Source organism: Triticum urartu, chromosome 5A (genome assembly GCF_056163025.1).
Source record: "Triticum urartu cultivar PI428250 chromosome 5A, HENAU_Tu73, whole genome shotgun sequence".
Classification (NCBI taxonomy): Eukaryota; Viridiplantae; Streptophyta; class Magnoliopsida; order Poales; family Poaceae; genus Triticum; species Triticum urartu.
Genome location: NC_141877.1, coordinates 49,999,484 through 50,020,689, shown reverse-complemented (window position 1 = coordinate 50,020,689; position 21,206 = coordinate 49,999,484).

Sequence of the window (21,206 nt, the reverse complement as noted above, 5' to 3'; positions counted from 1 at the left end):
AACAGAGGTTTTGGCACCACTTGGTGTGGATGGATGAAGAAAATCATTCAAAATGGAACCGTCAGTGTTAAACTAAATAACACTTTGGGTCCATATTTCCAAAGTTACAAGGGAGTAAGACAAGGGTATTCTATTTCTCCATTCCTATTTAACATTGCAGCTGAATGTTTGTCCAAAATGGTGCTTCAAGCACAGAAACATGGGCTGATTACTAGGCTAGCCTCTGAATTAGTGGAAAATGGTCTGGCCTGTTGGGGAACGTAGTAATTTCAAAAAAATTCCTACGCACACGCAAGATCATGGTGATGCATAGCAACGAGAGGGGAGAGTGTTGTCTACGTACCCTCGTAGACCAAAAGCGGAAGCGTTATAACAACGCGGTTGATGTAGTCGTACGTCTTCACGGCCCGACCGATCAAGCACCGAAACTACGGCACCTTCGAGTTCTAGCACACGTTCAGCTCGATGACGATCCCCAGATTCCGATCCAGCAGAATGTTGGGGAAGAGTTCCGTCAGCACGACAACGTGGTGACGATCTTGATGTTCTACCGTCGCAGGGCTTCGCCTAAGCACCACTACAATATTATCGAGGATTATGGTGGAGGGGGCACCACACACGGCTAAGAGATCAATGATCAATTGTTGTGTCTATGGGGTGCCCCCCCTCCGTATATAAATGGGGGGGAGAAGGAGAGGGTCCGCCATGGGGAGGAGGCGCGCCCAAGGGGGGCAATCCTACTCCAAGTAGGTTTTGCCCCCCCCCTTTCCTATTCCAACTAGGAGAAGGGGGAAGGAGGAGGTGGAGAGAAGGAAGGAGAAGGGGGGCCGCCGCCCCCTTCCCTTGTCCAATTCGGATTGGGGCAAGGGGGGCCGCGCGCCACCTCCTGGCCTCCCTCCTTTCCACTAAGTTCCATAAGGCCCAATAGCTTCCGGGGGTGTTCCGGTAACCCCCGGAACTCTGGTTTTATCCGAAACTTCTCCGGAACATTTCCGCTGTCCGAATATAGTCGTCCAATATATCAATCTTTATGTCTCGACCATTTCGAGACTCCTCGTCATGTCCGTGATCACATCCAGGACTCTGAACAACCTTCGGTACATCAAAACATATAAACTCTTAATGAAACTGTCATCGTAACGTTAAGCATGCGGACCCTACGGGTTCGAGAACAATGTAGACATGACCGAGACACGTCTCCGGTCAATAACCAATAGAGGAACCTGGATGCTCATATTGGCTCCCACACATTCTACGAAGATCTTTATCGGTCAGACCGCATAACAACTTACGTTGTTCCCTTTGTCATCGGTATGTTACTTGTCCGAGATTCGATCGTCGGTATCTCAATACCTAGTTCAATCTCGTTACCGGCAAGTCTCTTTACTCGTTCCGTAATACATCATCTCGTAACTAACTCATTAGTTGCATTACTTGCAAGGCTTAAGTGATGTGCATTACCGAGAGGGCCCAGAGATACCTCTCCGACAATCGGAGTGACAAATCCTAATCTCGAAATACGCCAACCCAACATGTACCTTCGGAGACACCTGTAGAGCTCCTTTATAATCACCCAGTTACGTTGTGACGTTTGGTAGCACACAAAGTGTTCCTCCGGTAAACGGGAGTTGCATAATCTCATAGTCATAGGAACATGTATAAGTCATGAAGAAAGCAATAGCAACATACTAAACGATCAAGTGCTAAGCTAACAGAATGGGTCAAGTCAATCACATCATTCTCCCAATGATGTGATCCCGTTAATCAAATGACAACTCATGTCTATGGTTAGGAAACATAACCATCCTTGACCAACGAGCTAGTCAAGTAGAGGCATACTAGTGATACTCTGTTTGTCTATGTATTCACACAAGTATTATGTTTTCGGTTAATACAATTCTAGCATGAATAATAAACATTTATCATGATATAAGGAAATAAATAATAACTTTATTATTGCCTCTAGGGCATATTTCCTTCATGGCCATCTTACAGTATGCTGATGATACGGTGATTTGCATCGAGCATGACCCCGAGAAAGCCCTAAATATGAAAATACTGCTCTATATGTTTGACCTAATGTCAGGATTGAAAATCAATTTCCAGAAAAGTGAGATTTTATGTGTTGGAGGGGTCGATAATATTCTGACAACATATGCTGATATGTTTAATTGACAGATTGGGCATTTACCCGTGAAATATTTGGGAGTACCAGTAAGCTACTCATCCTTAAAAGGAGTGGACTGGGAATTTTTGGAAGAAAGATACATTAAAAGATGTGAGTCCGGTTTAGGAAGCAATGCTTCCTTAGGAGGTAGACTGACCCTGCTCAATGCTGATATCTCAAGCATTGCTTTTTACTACCTGTCCATGTTTTTGCTTTCAAAGACCATGATTGCAAGACTGGATAAACACAGAAGGAGATTTTTCTGGCAAGTCACTAAAACAGAAAAATGTACTATTTGGTCAAATGGACTAGGATCTGTCGATCTAAAAGCAAAGGGGGGTTGGGAGTTAAAGACCTGCATAAACAGAATTTGAGTTTGCTCACCAAATGGCGGTGGAAATTGGAGACCACAAATGGTTTATGGCAGGATATTATTAAGGCTAGATATCTTCGTAGAGATACTATTGCCTCGGTTAAAGGGAAAATCAGTGACTCCCCATGCTGGAAGGCGATAATGAAAGTGAAAGACATTTATATGGTAGGTAGGCGTGTGGTGATCCATTCTGGCAATATTGCTAGACTTTGGATGGATCCTGTTGGGGATCAATTACCTTTTTGCGAACAATTCCCCAGATTGTTCTCGATATGTAATTATCCTGACTGTACTGTCAACTCTTGCTTAGCAGCTAATCCCATGTCTTTCTTCCAAAGAAGACTAAATCATGAAATGGGGGAGCAGTGGCATCAGATGGTGGATGCAGTTAGTAAAGCTTGCATTTCTAGTGAAGGTGACAAAATCAAATGGGGGTTGGGTTCTAAAACCTACTTCACTACTCGATCGGTTTATACATTTCTGGAGAGACATATTTCGGGATGTGACTATAACTGGATTTGGAAAGCAAGTATACCTTGGAAGATCCAAATCTTTATGTGGCAATTGTCACAAAATGCAATTTTAACCAAAGATGTGATGAAGCTCAGGGGGTGGAAAAAAGATCCTAAATGCTCCTTTTGTGCTGCAAAAGAAACATCTCAACATCTCTTTTTTACCTGCCCAGTGGCCAGGGTAACTTGGAGATCGATGGCTTGTATGTTTGGGACTGATCTATGCCCAAACAACCTATGGCAAGCGTATTCATGGTGTTATTCTTTCTTCCCAGAAGGGGAAGTGTTCTATACAGTGGGCATTGCTGCCATATGCTGGGCGATCTGGACGTGTCGCAACAGAGCTACTTTTTAGTTTATTCCTCTCAGAAACCCATCTGAATGCACTTTCTCTACTTGTGCTCTTCTTTGTTACTGGAAAGGGCTGATGAAATAGCAAAAGGATACGGAGGACCTGAGGACTGGAGCGAACATGCTGAAGAGCAATGCCTCAAGACTGGTGCAGATCTGTGCCACGGCACACCAGGAGGATGGGGCTTGCTGGAGGTCAACCAAGGAGTGAAGTCTACTGCTATGCAGGAAGGGATGCTGTTCTGCTGGTTATGTGTGGGTTTTGTGCTTAGGCCTTTTGTCCTTGGCTCATAAACTAGACTGTTTGTTGGTTTTTGGCCGATGATGTGATGTAATGGTGTCGTCGGGTTTTCGCCCCACAGTGAGTTATCTCGATGGCGAGTGCTTACAGTGGGTTTCCCGGCGATGCCTGAACTGGCTTTCCCCTTTCCCGCCCTTTCTCTGGACATTTGATGTATCCGTTATGTCGCAGTAATGGAAAGGGGTAATGCCCGGTTAAAAAAAAGATATCTGCAAATTGTTGGGAAGTAGGGACGTGTAAAACACGAATATGGCCAAGGGCCACCTGTTCCCGAACAAAATGAATATCCAACTCAATATACTTGGTCCGTCGATGATGCACCGGGTTAGCGGAGAGGTAGACCGCCGAGACATTGTTGCAGTAGACCGCTGCGATTGGCGTCTTTGGGAGCCGCAAGGTGGGCTGCTTACTGATCTGTTTTTTGCTGGAACTGAGTTGTCTTTTGCTGGAACCGATGTAAATTTTTGCTTCAAACGATCACCAGAGTTTCTCTAGTTGTCCAGTTTGTTTTTTGCTGGAATCGTAGTTATATTTTGCTGGAATCGTAGTTATTTTGCTGGAACTGTAGCAACGGCGACGTGATCGATGTTTTGCGATCGATCTGACTACCTATGTTAAACGGATACGGTAGGTATATTTATGGGTAGAGGATGAATAAAATGGTTCAACAGTGCATTAGAAACTAAATTAATAAATTACTTAATAAATTTTCAGGAGCACTGAAAGTACGAACAACTTCCTCTGTAGACTGTAGTTTCCCGTAAGTCCTCTGTAGTTGCATACTAGTTTGTTTATGTTTTTTCTGTTGATGGATCTGAGTGTTCGTATGGAAGAGATCTGAATGCAAATTCTCTTCAATAGTTTCTCTCACATAAGTCCCCAGCACTAGCAGCATGGATGGGGTACAAAATAAGAGCAAAGAGGATGGATCAATGGAGCTTACTTGCGATTGCATGATGGATCGGCGAGACGCTGCGTCGCTGCCAGTGGCGCGGAGAGACCGGCAGATGGCGATGTGGCAACTGCCAGGTGACGGCGGCGCCGATATATACCAGTTGTTGTGCACGAGGGTTTGTGTTAGCGATCAGGATTGAAGCAATCAGACGGCGATAGACTCCTGTCGTGAAGATCCCGTTTTTCTTTTTCTTTTGAAGGTGGGACAAGGTTATGATCGAGCAGCGTGGGATCGCCTGAGATCGAGCAGCGACCTGGTTCGCGCGTAGACTCACGCGGAGTCGTGGACGCCAACAGCCCAGGCCCAGGAATAACATTTTTTTCTGAGAAATATACATACTAGGCCTATAAAAATTTGGGGCCCCAAATTGTATGGGCCCTGTGCGGGCCGCACACTCTGTACCACTATGGGCCCGGTCCGGGGGGGGGGGGGGGGGCACTGCTCGGCGTGATGGGGAGCGTGGGGATTTCCCCCTTTTTCTCTCGCTGGCGACGCAGGGAAGACGACAAACTGGAGGGGAAGGGTCAAATCTAAGGGCTGTACAGGAGGGAATCAGACGGCTGGTGGGTGACCGACCCAAATTTGAGCCGGTCGACCGGCTCCTATCACTGCCCTTATATAAAGCCTTTACTGGTTCACAATGAACACCTATTGTTTTTCTTCTGAATTGTCAGACATATCAAAAGCTGGACTATATATGTAGACCGTCCGACCGTATAAACAGAACCATCACATCTAGATATCACAAAATCTAGGACATCCATATGATGGACTTGCAGCTAGATGGCTTGGATTATTGCTTCTCTAGGATCAATGGGAGGCCGGCGCCTCATAATATTATCATACAAGAATATTAATTTCCCAACTTGTATTATTTCCTAAGTTTATTATTATTGGGACCTTATATACTATGGTCTGACGGGGTAGGTTCAAAGGCCCACACACTAAAAATTGAACTGACAAGCACGGAATGTTTCAGTAAACCTATTATCTATTATCCTTCAAGGTAAATTGAAGTACATAGAAATGAAATGAAATGAAATAATAGCTATACTGCCGAAAATGCCATTTGGAGGCCGAGCTGCATGGTGCTCTTTATCTTGCGCGTTGGTCTTTGCAGCGATCAGGAGCTCAGGATCAGGCTCGTATTACTCCCCCGTATTTCACCGTACAGCTATGTATTAGCCACCGTATTATCACTTTATCAATAGTGCTATCCCAGGTGGATCACTGTGCGTACCAACGCATTCACACTTTCGTCATATAAGTTGTGTTTAGCCATCAAACGAACGCCGGCCGCTCCCAAGCTTCATATTCGATATTTATACAACTCAGCTCACCACGGCTCGACGCACAAATAAGAACACCACCATAGCCATGGCCTCTCCTTCATCTTCAGTCCGATCAAGAGACTGGCGCTCACACCGCCTACTCATCATGCCCCGATTGTCGAGATCAATAGCAGCCGTCAACCCGGCAAGAATCTGAGGAAGCGAAGTGTCTGGTCGACAGTGTAAACTATCTCTATCGAACTATGTCCTTCGTCCCCTCAATTCGTTTTTCTACTGAACCCATTTTTCTCTTGCTTTTACATAAGTATTGACAGGGACCAAACAAATGTGGTTGCTTCAGATTTTCCAATCTTTTTTGTCTCCAAGTCTCCTTCATCTTCTTCATCCGCCCAAGTGATTCTTCCCCCATCCCTGAATCCGGGGAAATCCAAACATCTTCTACAACAGGAAATATAATTGGTTCAACATGTTGTTGCCGCCCTCTCTCTCGCCTCTGCACTCGCCTTGCACTCGAGGAAGAAGAGGACTGGAGGAGGAAGAAGGACACAAAATACAAGAAATTCAGAGCCGGCGCACGAACGCCGCCGTGGGCGCGCGCCCGCACGCTCTAGTCTTCTTTATCTTTCAATGACTACATGGCTGGCTCCCCTTTCACACAAACATGGAGCAGTCTACGGGTTTTATACCCGGGCTGGTGCTCATACACGCTGCACGCCTGCACCCCACCCCTCCCTGCTGCATGCCCACGAGCTGCATGCGCGCGCCCACGACACGCACAACCGCGACCGGCTCGCAAAACAGACTCACGCACACACGCGCGCCTGGCTGCTGCACCCGAGCGATCCGCTCGGCCTCACGCACAACGCGCCGGACGCGGGCAACTCAACAGACTAAGGGCACACACACGCTACACACACATGCGCACACACATCCGAGCCCGCCACGGTGGGACCCGACGCGGCCACCGCACGCACGCACACGCACCGTGCCTGACCCGTCCGAGCCCTGGCTTATTTGCCCAACACAACAATCAACACCAACCGACTGCCTTGCAGCAACTGCATCCCTTATGACTGATTCACTGATCCTGTATCCAATCGAAGAATGATGCTCTGGCCACGGTAGATGAACAAACAATAAGATCTGAGTGTAGCAGAGGGATGAGGAAGAAAATCTCGTCCTAAACTCTGCCAAGACCCAGACCCACGCCATAACGGTAAGAGACTCACCACTTGCAGATCTGGTAGAACTTACCTTGATTCGCGAAGAAACACTCCATCCCGTCCCTGGAGAACAAAGTCTCGCCTGGTGTGCGAGAGGTAGAGGACGGCTGGTCGAGCGATGTGCTCCTGGCACAATCTAGCAGAAAGTATAAAGTGATCATCGCCCCTGTAGTGCCCTACCCGCGTCCACCAAATAGTATAAACTAGATAACACCCCGCGCGCTGCTGCGGGAAATTTTTAGCACGCATGGGTTTACCTTAAATTCAAGAAACTCATGCGGTTAACATGTTCAATAGTAGTAATAATAACCCAAAAAGAAATAGTAGAAATAAATTTAACTATAAAAAATGGAAATAAACCAATCAACAATGGTGAAATCTGACAAAAAGAAATTCAAACATGTACTCTGAATCTCTGGTTAGAGGAGGCAAGAATTTTACACATTGTTCTAAACTTTTAATGTACTCTGTTTAGAGTATAAGAATTGGGATTGTAGATAGACTGGTCAGATATGTGTCTCTTAGCAAGGATCCATTGGATTCCTATGTAGGGTAATTAGCAAGGAAGTAATCATGCTTGCCTGCATGCATACGTGTGCACGCCAGTCAGTACCAGCGACGGCATACACACATCCGTAAGAGCATCTTCAACAGCCGCGCTAAGCGCCGCACGCAAAAAACCTGTTTGCCGCGCGCGCTTCGGCTGGTTTAGCGCGCCCGCCTGCGCTGGCTCCAGCAGCCGCACTATAATGCAGCGCGCGCGCGCTGCTCCAGCAGAGCGCAAAAATACAGCGCGCGCGCCGCACAGACCACGTATACATGTATTATGAGCAAAAATGATCAAACAAACAAAATAAATCAACAATAAATAGTTCAATTTCGTTATCATTACAACTCAAACAAATAGTTTATCGTTCAGTACAACAAATGCAATAAACACAACAAATAGTTCATGAACAATACAATGTCGAATGCAGATATCATCATGCTCTTTGTCGTCCATGCCATGCCCATCACTCTTCAATCAAATCATTCTGAAGTTCATTGTGCGTTGCGGGACGCCGAATGGCATGATAGGAGGCAATAAAACGGGCTACCCTTTCAGCCCTCCGTCGCACTCGCACGGGATATCACAAGAGCTTATACTGTGAGTAGTCTAAATCTTGGCCACGCTCATTCTCGACGATCATGTTGTGCATGATCACACAAGCGTGCATGATGTACCAAAGCATTTTTTGATTCCAAAATCTAGCCGGTCCTCTCGCAATAGCAAATTGGGCTTGCAAAATCCCAAATGCTCTCTCCACATCTTTTCTAGCCGCCGCATGAGCATTGTGGAAGTCAAGATTTTTCTTATCTTCCGGCTTTTTCAACGGCTTCACGAAGGTTTGCCACTTTGGATAGATGCCATCCGCTAGATAATAGCCATAGTTGTACGTACGGCCATTTGCTACAAACTGCACCGGTGGCAACTCACCGTTTGCAATCTTATTCATCAGTGGTGACCGGTTGACAACATTGATGTCATTCAAAGATCCAGGCATTCCAAAGAATGCATGCCAAATCCAAGTCTCCTGATCGGCCACCGCTTCAAGGATTATAGTGGAACCCTTTTTTTGGCCGTGGAATTGCCCATGCCATGCCTTTGGACAATTCTTCCAACTCCAATGCATGCAATCTATTGAGCCAAGCATGCCAGGAAAACCGCGAACTTTGTTCATCGCCAATAGCCTTGCGACGTCTTCAGCATTGGGAGATCTCAAATACTCCTCGCCAAACACTTGCACAATTCCCACTGCAAAGCGCTTGACACACATGATGGCTTGGCTCTCACCCATAGCCAAGTGATCATCAACAAGATCAGCCGGTATACCGTATGCCAACATACGCAAAGCGGCTGTCACCTTCTGAAAGGTGCTATGCCCGAGCTTTCCGGCGGCATTCCTCCTTTGCTGAAAAAAACGGTCATGGCTCGCTAGTTTCTTTGCAATGCGCCTGAACAACTCGGTGCTCATCCTAAACCGGCGACGAAAATACGACTCGGGGTATATGGGATTCTCCGCAAAATAATGCCTGATCAATCTGTTGTGGGCATCGATCCTATCCATCCAAATTTTTTGCCGACCCATAACCGAACCACCGTGCTTCGGTTTTTTTATATGCATAGCTAGGATCATTGCAAGATCCTCCTCCTCTTCCATATCAAATTCTTCTTCGGAAGAATCATACGACGAACTCATCTACAATGTTCAATACTATACTATAAAAACTACAATTCAAAACATGCATCAAATTCATGAAGTTTGAGCAATACATACCTTGTAGGCGTTTTGTCAAACACCTTGCGGGCGCGGCGCGGCAGCGAGCGCTCGGGCGCTGTTCCTCGGACGACGGAGGCGCGCGAGCGCTGACGGGACTAGGAGGGGATGGGGCGGAAGCGCGGGCGCGCGAGGATAGGCCGGGGAAGCCTGAACGGTCGCCGGGGGGCGCGGGCGGCGGCGGCGCGGCCGGACGGGGGGTGGAAGTGGGAGAGGAAGTGCGGGCGCGAGCGCTGGAGTGTGCCGCGCGCTGCAGCGGGCGCCCGAAATACACCGCGCGGCTAAGTTTTTCGACCACGTGCCCAACCCGTTATAGCGCGCGCGCCGTTTTTACGCGCCCGCTGGAGCGACCCGCCGCGTTGCGCGCGCTAAAATGGCCTAATTTGCGGCGTGGCGCTAGTTTAGCGCGGCTGTTGGAGATGCTCGAACAGCAGCAGCATGCACACCCACACACCCGCGGTGCTCTCGTTGGTAAGGCAGCCGAAGGACGTCACGTCACAGGGGCGGGGGTAGATGAGATGACAGGTGAGGGGCCCGGAAGTGCACACGCTGGTGAGTCTCCGGAGGACGTCGTACTGGAGATCCTGGCACACCTGCACGACGTCGCTGACCTTTTCGGGTGTGCCGATGTAAAGAAGGGGGATCGATGGAGAAGAAGAGGGGCCATGCAGGGGATTAGTGGTTCCCGTGGTTGAGATTGGAAACAGCGGGAAAGAAATCTTATAGGAAGGGAAGAAATAATGGTTGCCTTTCTGATGCTCTTGGGTTACTAATTAATTAGAAGAAGAAAGAAGGAAATCGAAGAGGGAGGGAAAGTGGAAGGGAAAGGGTTACACGTGCAACACGCACTCACGCTATTGAAAGCCTCGAACTAAATGGCAGATACCCCCATTCCAGTAAACTGAATGATTTAAGAAAAAATTGTTGACATGGCCCATTCGGTGAATGCATGAGGTGGGCAAAGTTTGTCTGATGTGGCTCTTTGCTGATGCGGACATGGTGCATGTTAAATAAATAGATAGTGGGGGTGAACTTCTTAGTAAGTATATAGATTGAGTTAGTGGGTTGCTCCTCTTTAGTATTGATGATGTAGCATGATGATGATGTAAACAGTGTGCATGTTGAGAGAATAAGTAGAAGTGGGGAGCAACTTTTTAAGAATGTTACATTCAAAGTTGCCCGCATAGCACATCATGTTCCCGCAATCATCGGACAGCATAATCTCCCACGTACAAATCAGGAACACCAAATGGACGACACCGCTGTATTTCCAACAAACAATCAGCGTATAGTAATTTGAAAAGCAGGGCACACTGATAACGCTAGAATGACAGGACCAGATAAAGGGAGCCATGTAGCTCGGCCTCTAAAACGTCTCTCTCCTATATTGCAGTATTTAAAATGAACTACAACTTGCCAATTGGAGCGGCGCTATAAGAAAGAGTGAATCAATCCGGTATTTAAAATGGAGTGGCACTATAAGAAAGAGTCAATCACATAGAAATGTCAAATAAGTTAAAGAAACTCTGGTGAAGTGAGAAGAGTGCGGTTTTTCTACACCCACCCTCGGTGCACCCGCGCAAGAAAACATATCAAAACATTTCCAAAAAATCTGAAACTTTGTGGAAATGTTCATCAACAAATGTTAGAGAGGCTTGCAAATTTTGGTGGTCAAATGACATTCGAGGAGCTCTATACAAAAAAAAGGGCCATGCAAAGATCAGCTTGTGTGGTAATTCAAGGAGAACAAGAATAGTTGTACTCATGAATTAGTGATACGGGAATCACCTTCTCAAAACATAGGTGAAGGCTGGCACCAAAGTAGATAAAATTTTCCAGACTAATACTCATTCGTGTCAAAATATAAGACGTGTTTGATACTGTCATAGTGTCAAATATTTTGATACAGAGGGAGCAGGTGGAGAAAATCACCGCATGAACCGCTGAAAAAGGGGTCATTGTGCATGACTTACATGTAGCTAATGCGTGAATAACATGGCAGACTAACAACCATCTGAAGAAAAATCTATGCCCGCATTATTTCTACACTATGCGTAGGAAAAATTTATTGATGATAGACCCGTAGATATTGATACATTTATCTTGCAGATGGAAGAGAAACTCCGAAACACCAAGTGAGAAATCATTCGTACTCGTACCTGAGAAAACGGAGAATCATGTCAGAACTGAAAGATTGTACTTACTTTCACTGTGATAGTAATTTCACCCTATTCGTGAAATTATATATGCCATAAATTTCTACAACACTTTCTTTTACCATTGTACAGTTCACTGAATTATTTTACCGGCATAGAAGACCATTGTACAGTTCACTTTCTTTTAATAATCAAGTTTAGCATGAGTTCCTCAGCTTTATGAACAAATTTGAGTAGATTTTGTTGATTACGAACTCACAGTTCCAGATTGGGTAACGATTTCAGTCTCAATATAGCTAATCTAGCAGGATTAATCTCGTAGCGTCAAGCGCTTGTTTTTCCAACAACACATGATTTTTTATACACATGGGTCTCTTGCATGCAAATATCCCCTATTCCATGGGATGGTCTGGCCATCAGGACGTGACTGATTGTGGTCCTGGCCAATGGGTCAATGATTTAGGGTTCGGTGTGTGGGAAATATGTCCTAAAGGCAATAATAAAATGGTTATTATTGTATTTTCTTGTTCATGATAATTGTCTATTGTTCATGCTATAATTGTATTAACCGGAAACCGTAATACATGTGTGAATACATAGACCACAACATGTCCCTAGTAAGCCTCTAGTTGACTAGCTCGTTGATTAATAGATGGTCATGGTTTCCTGACCATGGACATTGGATGTCATTGATAACGGGATCACATCATTAGGAGAATGATGTGATGGACACGACCCAATCTTAAGCGCAGCACAAGATCGTGTAGTTCGTTTACTAAAGCTTTTCTAATGTCAAATATCATTTCCTTAGACCATGAGATTGTGCAACTCCCGGATACCGTAGGAATGCTTTGGGTGCACCAAACGTCACAACGTAACTAGGTGGCTATAAATGTGCACTACAGGTATCTCCGAAAGTGTCTGTTGGGTTGGCACGAATCGAGACTGGGATTTGTCACTCCGTATGACGGAGAGGTATCTCTGGGCCCACTCGGTAATGCATCATCATAATGAGCTCAATGTGACTAATGAGTTAGCCACGGGATCATGCGTTACGGAACGAGTAAAGAGACTTGCTGGTAACGACATTGAACGAGGTATTGAGATACCGACGATCGAATCTTGGGCAAGTAACATACCGATGGACAAAGGGAATTGTATACGGGATTGATTGAATCCCCGACATCGTGGTTCATCCGATGAGAACATCGTGGAACATGTGGGAGCCAATATGGGTATCCAGATCCCGCTATTGGTTATTGACCGGAGAGGTGTCTCGGTCATGTCTGCATGGTTCCCGAACCCGTAGGGTCTACATACTTAAGGTTCGGTGATGCTAGAGTTGTTATGGGAAATAGTATGTGGTTACCGAAGGTAGTTCAGAGTCCCGGATGAGATCCCGGACGTCACGAGGAGTTCCGGAATGGTCTGGCGGTGAAGATTGATATATTGGAAGAAGGGTATTGGAGTCCGGAAGTGTTCCGGGAGTACCAGGCTATGGCCAGCATTGACCGAAAGGTGTTTCGGGAGCCCCGGCAAGTGTTGGAGGGCCTCATGGGCCAAAGGGGAAGGGGCAAACCAGCCCACTATGGGGTGGTGCGCCCCCCACACCCTTTCCCACGTTACTTGGGGAGGTGGGGCACCTCCACCTGGCTTGGGAGGCAAGCCTCCACCTGCTTGGATTGGGGGGCAAGTCTCCCTAGGTTTTTCCCTAGGGAGATCCAATCTGCTTGGCCGCCGCCCCCTAGGGGAAACCCTAGGGCGCCTCCCCCTCTCCCCTTGCCCCTATATATAGTGGAGGGGTGGGAGGGCAGCCGCACCCCTTCCCTGGCGCAGCCCCTCCCTCCTCCAACTCTTCCTTCTCCTCCGTAGAGCTTGGCGAAGCCCTGCAGGAATACCACAAGCTCCACCACCACGCCGTCGTGCTGCCGGAGTTCTCCCTCAACTTTTCCTCTCCCCTTACTGGATCAAGAAGGAGGAGACGTCCCCGGGCTGTATGTGTGTTGAACGCGGAGGCGCCGTCCGTTCGGCGCTAGATCGGATCTTCCTCGATTTGAATCGCCGTGAGTACGACTCCATCAACTGCATTCTTGTAACGCTTCCTCTTAGCGATCTTCAAGGGTATGAAGATGCACTCCCTCTCTCTCATTGCTAGTATCTCCTAGATTGATCTTGGTGACACGTAGGAAAATTTTGAATTATTGCTACGTTCCCCAACAGTGGCATCATGAGCTAGGTCTGCGTAGATTCTATGCACGAGTAGAACACAAAGTAGTTGTGGGTGATGATTTGTTCAATTTGCTTGCCGTTACTAGTCTTATCTTGATTCGGCGGCATTGTGGGATGAAGCGGCCCAGACCGACCTTACACGTACACTTACGTGAGACAGGTTCCACCGACTGACATGCACTTGATGCATAAGGTGGCTAGCGGGTGTCTGTCTCTCCCACTTTAGTCGGATTGGATTCGATGAAGAGGGTCTTTATGAAGGGTAAATAGCAATTGGCATATCACCGTTGTGGCTTTTGCGTAGGTAAGAAACGTTCTTGCTAGAAACTCATAGCAGCCACGTAAAACATGCAACAACAATTAGAGGACGTCTAACTTGTTTTTGCAGGGTATGCTATGTGATGTGATATGGCCAAAAGGATGTGACGAATTATATATATGTGATGTATGAGATTGATCATGTTCTTGTAATAGGAATCACGACTTGCATGTCGATGAGTATGACAACTGGCAGGAGCCGTAGGAGTTGTCTTAATTTATTGTATGACCTGCGTGTCAATGAAAAACGCCATGTAATTACTTTACTTTATTGCGAACCGTTAGCCATAGTAGGAGAAGTAATAGTTGGCGAGACAACTTCATGAAGACACGATGATGAAGATCATGATGATGGAGATCATGGTGTCATGCCGGTGAGGAAGGTGATCATGCTGCGCCTTGAAGATGGAGATCAAAAGGCGCAAGATGATATTGGCCATATCATGTCACTTTATGATTTGCATGTGATGTTTGTCATGTTTACATCTTATTTCCTTAGAACGACGGTAGCATAAATAAGATGATCCCTCGCTAAAATTTTAAGAAAGTGTTCCCCCTAACTGTGCACCGTTGCGATGGTTCGTTGTTTCAAAGCACCACGTGGTGATCGGGTGTGATAGATTCTAACGTTCGCATACAACGGGTGTAAGCCAGATTTACACATGCGAAACACTTAGGTTGACTTGACGAGCCTAGCATGTACAGACATGGCCTCGGAACACAAGAGACCGAAAGGTCGAACATGAGTCGTATAGTAGATACGATCAACATGAAGATGTTCACCGATGATGACTAGTCCGTCTCACGTGATGATCGGACACGGCCTAGTTGACTCGGATCATGTATCACTTAGATGACTAGAGGGATGTCTATTTAAGTGAGAGTTCATTAAATAATCAGACAAACTTAATTATCATGAACATAGTCAAAAGGTCTTTGCAAATTATGTCGTAGCTTACGCTTTAGTTCTACTGTTTAGATATGTTCCTAGAGAAAATTTAGTTGAAAGTTGATAGTAGCAATTTTGCGGACTGGGTCCGTATACTGAGGATTGTTCTCATTGCTGCACAGAAGGATTATGTCCTTAATGCACCGCTCAGTGTGCGGAACCTCGAGCGTCGGTTGTGGATGTTGCGAACATCTGACATACACGTTTTGATGACTACATGATAGTTCAGTGCGTAATGCTAAATGGTTTAGAATTGAGGCACCAAAGACGTTTTTGAAACATCACAGAACATATGAGATGTTCAAAGGACTGAAATTGGGATTTCAGACTAGTGCCCACGTCAAGAGGTATGAGACCTCTGACAAGTTTCTTAAGCCTGCAAACTAAGGAGAAAAGCTCAATCATTGAGCATGTGCTCAGATTATATGAGTACTACAATCGCTTGAATCGAGTGGGAGTTAATCTTCCAGATGAGATAGTGATGGTTCTCCAAAGTCACTGCCACCAAGCTACTAGAGCTTCGTGATGAACTATAACATATCAGGGATAGATATGATGATCCTTGAGTTATTCGCGACACCGCGAAAGTAGAAATCAAATAGGAGCATCAATTGTTGATGGTTAGTAAAACCACTAGTTTCAAGAAGGGCAAGGGCAAGAAAGGGATACTTCATGAAACAGCAAATCAGTTGCTGCTCGAGTGAAGAAACCCAAGGTTGAACCCAAACCCGAGACTAAGTGCTTCTATAATAAGAGGAATGGTCACTGAAGCAGAACTACCCTAGATACTTGGTAGATGAGAAGGCTGGCAAGGTCGACAGAAGTATTTTGAATATACGTTATATTATTGTGTACTTTACTAGTACTCCTAGTAGCACCAGGGTAATAAATACCGATTCGGTTGCTAAGTGTTAGTAACTCGAAATAAAAGGCTACGGAGACTAGCTAAAGGTGAGATGACGATATGTGTTGGAAGTGTTTCCAAGGTTGATGTGATCAAACATCGCACGCTCCGTCTACCATCGGGATTGGTGTTAAACCTAAATAATTGTTATTTGGTGTTTGCGTTGAGCATAGACATGATTGGATTATGTTTATCGCAATACGGTTATTTATTTAAGGAGAATAATGGTTGCTCTGTTTATTTGAATAATACCTTCAATGGTCTTGCACCTAAAATGAATGATTTATTGAATCTCGATCGTAGTGATACACATGTTCATGCCAAAAGATATAAGATAGTAATGATAGTACCACATACTTGTGGCACTGCAATTTGAGTCATATTGGTATAAAACGCATGAAGAAGCTCCATGTTGATGGATCTTTGGACTCACTCGTTTTTGAAAAGATTGAGACATGCGAACCATGTCTATTGGTATATATGCATGAAGAAACTCCATACAGATGGATCGTTTGGACTCACTTGATTTTGAATCACTTGAGACATGCAAATCATACCAGATGGGCAAGATGACAGAAAGGCCTCATTTTCAGTAAGATGGAACAAGAAAGCAACTTGCTGGAAGTAATACATTTTGATGTGTGCAGTCCAATGAGTGCTGAGGCACACAGTGGATATCGTTATGTTCTTACTTCACAGATGATTTGAGTAGATGCTAAGTATATTTACTTGATGAAACACAAGTCTGAATTATTGAAAGGTTCAAGTAATTTCAGAGTGAAGTTGAAGATCATCGTGACAAGAGGATAAAATGTCTATGATATGATCATAGAGATGAATATCTGAGTTACGAGTTTGGCACACAATTAAGACATTGTGGAAATTGTTTCACGACTAATACCGCCTGGAACACCATAGTGTGATGGTGTGTCCGAACATCATAGATGCACCCTATTGGATGTGGTGCATACCATGATGTCTCTTATCGAATTACCACTATCGTCTATGGGTTAGGCATTATGGACAACCGCATTCACTTTATATAGGGCACCACGCAATTCTGTTGAGACGACACCGTATGAACTATGGTTTAGAGAAACCTAAGCTGTCATTTCTTAAAAGTTTGGGGCTGCGACGCGTATGTGAAAAAGTTTTAGGATGATAAGCTCGAAACCAAAGCGGATAACTGCATCTTCATAGAATACCCAAAACAGTTGGCTATACCTCCTATTTCAGATCCGGAAGCAAAAGTGATTGTTTCTAGAAACGGGTCCTTTCTCGAGGAAAAGTTTCTCTCGAGAGAATTGAGTGGGAGGATGGTGGAGACTTGATGAGGTTATTGAACCGTCACTTCAACTAGTGTGTAGCAGGGCACAGGGAGTTGTTCCTATGGCACCTACACCAATTGAAGTGGAAGCTTATGATAGTGATCATGAAACTTTGGATCAAGTCACTACCAAACCTCGTAGGTCGACAATGATGCGTACTACTTCAGAGTGGTACGTAAGCCTGTCTTGGAATTCATGTTGCTAGACAACAATGAACCTACGAGCTATGGAGAAGCGATGGTGGGCCCGGATTCCGACGAATGGCTCGAGGCCATAAAATCCGAGAGGATCCATGTGTGAAAACAAAGTATAGACTTTGGAAGAACTACTTGATGGTCGTAAGGCTATTGGGTACATATGGATTTTAAAAGGAAGACGGATAATGATGGTAAGTATCACCATTAAGAAAGCTCAACTTGTCGTTAAGATGTTTTCTGACAAGTTCAAGGAGTTGACTATGATGAGACTTTTTCACTCGTAGCGATGCTAAGAGTCTGTTGGAATTATATTAGCAGTTAATGCATTATTTATGAAATCTTGCAGATAGGATGTCAAAACATTGTTTCCTCGATGATTTTCTTGAGGAAAGGTTGTATGTGATACAACCAGAAGGTTTTGTCAATCCTAAAAGATGCTAACAAGTATGCAAAGCTCCGGCAATCCTTCTAAGGACTGGAGTAAGCATCTCGGAGTTGGAATGTACGCTTTGATGAGATGATCAAAGATTTTGGGTTTATACAAAGTTTATGAGAAACTTGTATTTCCAAAGAAGTGAGTGGGAGCACTATATAATTTTTGATGAGTATATGTTGTTAACATATTGTTGATCAGAAATGATGTAGAATTTCTGGAAAGCATACAGGGTTATTTGAAAAGTGTTTTTCAATGGAAAACCTGGATTAAGCTACTTGAACATTGAGCATAAAGATCTATAAGGATAGATAAAAAACGCTTAATAGTACTTCCAAATGAATACATACCGTGACAAGATTTTGAAGGAGTTCAAAATAGATCAACAAAGAAGGAGTTCTTGGCTGTGTTATAAGGTGTGAGTATTGAGTAAGACTCAAGACCCGACCACGGCAGAAGAGAGAGAAAGGACGAAGGTCGTCCCCTATGCTTTTGACGTAGGCTCTACGGTATGCTATGCTGTGTATCGCACTTGAAGTGTGCCTTGCCTTGAGTCAGTCAAGGGGTACAAGAGTGATCCAGGAATGGATCACATGACAGTGGTCGAACTTATCCTTAGTAACTAATGGACTAAGGAATTTTCTCGATTATGGAGGTGGTAAAAGAGTTCGTCGTAAAGGGTTACGTCGATGCAAACTTTGACACTAATCCGGACGACTCTGAGTAGTAAACCGGATTCGTATAGTAGAGCAGTTATTTAGAATAGCTCAAAGTAGCGCGTGGTAGCTGCATCTACAAGATGACATAGAGATTTGCAAAGCACACATGGATCTGAAAAGGTTCAGACCCATTGACTAATAAACCTCTCCCACAAGCAAGATATGAACAAACCCTATGGGTGTTGGATTCGTTACAATCACATAGTGATGTGAACTAGATTATTGACTCTAGTGCAACTGGGAGACTGTTGGAAATATGCCCTAGAGGCAATAATAAAATGGTTATTATTGTATTTCCTTGTTCATGATAATTGTGTGTTGTTCATGCTATAATTGTATTAACCGGAAACCGTAATACATGTGTGAATACATAGACCACAACATGTCCCTAGTAAGCCTCTAGTTGACTAGCTCGTTGATCAATAGATGGTCATGGTTTCCTGACCTTATGCGAGTACTGGACTGCAGCTAAGCCCCCGAGTGGGAGGCTGGCTCACCACTCGGTAGGATTTTTCAAAACTTAGGCGAGTACTGGACTGCAGCTAAGCCCCCGAGTGGGAGGTTGGCTCACCACTCGGTAGGATTTTTCAAAACTTAGGCGAGTACTGGACTGCAGCTAAGCCCCCAAGTGGGAGGCTGGCTCACCACTCGGTAGGATTTTTCAAAACTTAGGCGAGTACTGGACTGCAGCTACGCCCCCGAGTGGGAGGCTGGCTCACCACTCGGTAGGATTTTTCAAACTTAGGCGAAACGGATTCGCAGCTAAGCCCTCGAGTGAGAGGCTGGCTCACCACTCGGTGGGATTTTTCAAACTTAGGCGAAATAGATTCGCAGCTAAGTCACCCACAGGGGATTTCAAACACAAACAAAAGCAACAACAACTGTTTAGGAAGATTATAAGGCTCTTGTCTTTGATAAATAAACTACAAAGGTCTTTCTTATTGTTGGAAATATGCCCTAGAGGCAATAATAAATTAGTTATTATTATATTTCCTTGTTCATGATAATTGTCTTTATTCATGCTATAATTGTATTGATAGGAAACTCAGATACATGTGTGGATACATAGACAACACCATGTCCCTAGTAAGCCTCTAGTTGACTAGCTCGTTGATCAATAGATGGTTACGGTTTCCTAACCATGGACATTGGATGTCGTTGATAACGGGATCACATCATTAGGAGAATGATGTGATGGACAAGACCCAATCCTAAGCCTAGCACAAAGATCGTGTAGTTCGTATGCTATAGCTTTTCTAATGTCAAGTATCATTTCCTTAGACCATGAGATTGTGCAACTCCCGGATACCGTAGGAATGCTTTGGGTGTATCAAACGTCACAACGCAACTGGGTGACTATAAAGGTGCATTACAGGTATCTCTGAAAGTGTCTGTTGGGTTGGCACGAATCGAGACTGGGATTTGTCACTCCGTGTAAGCGGAGAGGTATCTCTGGGCCCACTCGGTAGGACATCATCATATGCGCAATGTGACCAAGGAGTTGATCACGGGATGATGTGTTACGGAACGAGTAAAGAGACTTGCCGGTAACGAGATTGAACTAGGTATCGGTATACCGACGATCGAATCTCGGGCAAGTAACATACCGATAGACAAAGGGAATTGTATACGGGATTGATTAAGTCCTTGACATCGTGGTTCATCCGATGAGATCATCATGGAACATGTGGGAGCCATCATGGGTATCCATATCCCGCTGTTGGTTATTGACCGGAGAACGTCTCGGTCATGTCTGCATGTCTCCCGAACCCGTAGGGTCTACACACTTAAGGTTCGGTGACGCTAGGGTTATAGAGATATTAGTATGCGGTAACCCGAAAGTTGTTCGGAGTCCCGGATGAGATCCTGGACGTCACGAGGAGTTCCGGAATGGTCCGGAGGTAAAGAATTATATATAGGAAGTGCTATTTCGGCCATCAGGACAAGTTTCGGGGTCATCGGTATTGTACCGGGACCACCGGAAGGGTCCCGGGGGCCCACCGGGTGGGGCCACCTGCCCCGTGGGGCCACATGGGCTGTAGGGGGTGTGCCTTGGCCTATATGGGCCGAGGGCACCAGCCCCAAGAGGCCCATGCGCCAAGAGAGAAAAAAGGGGAGAGTCCTACAAGGGGAAGGCACCTCCGAGGTGCCTTGGGGAGGATGGACTCCTCCCCACCCTTGGCCGCACCCTTCCTTGGAGGAAGGGGCAAGGGCTGCGCCTCCCCCTCTCCCTTGGCCCTATATATAGTGGGGAAAAAGGAGGAGCAAACCAATCTAAGGCCTGGCGCCTCCCTCTCCCTCCCGTGACACATCTTCCTCCTCCCGCAGCGCTTAGCGAAGCCCTGTTGGAATCCCGCTACTTCCACCACGCCGTCGTGCTGCTGGATCTCCATCAACCTCTCCCTCCTCCTTTCTGGATCAAGGCATGGGAGACGTCTCCGTTCCGTACGTGTGTTGAACGCGGAGGTGCCGTGCGTTCGG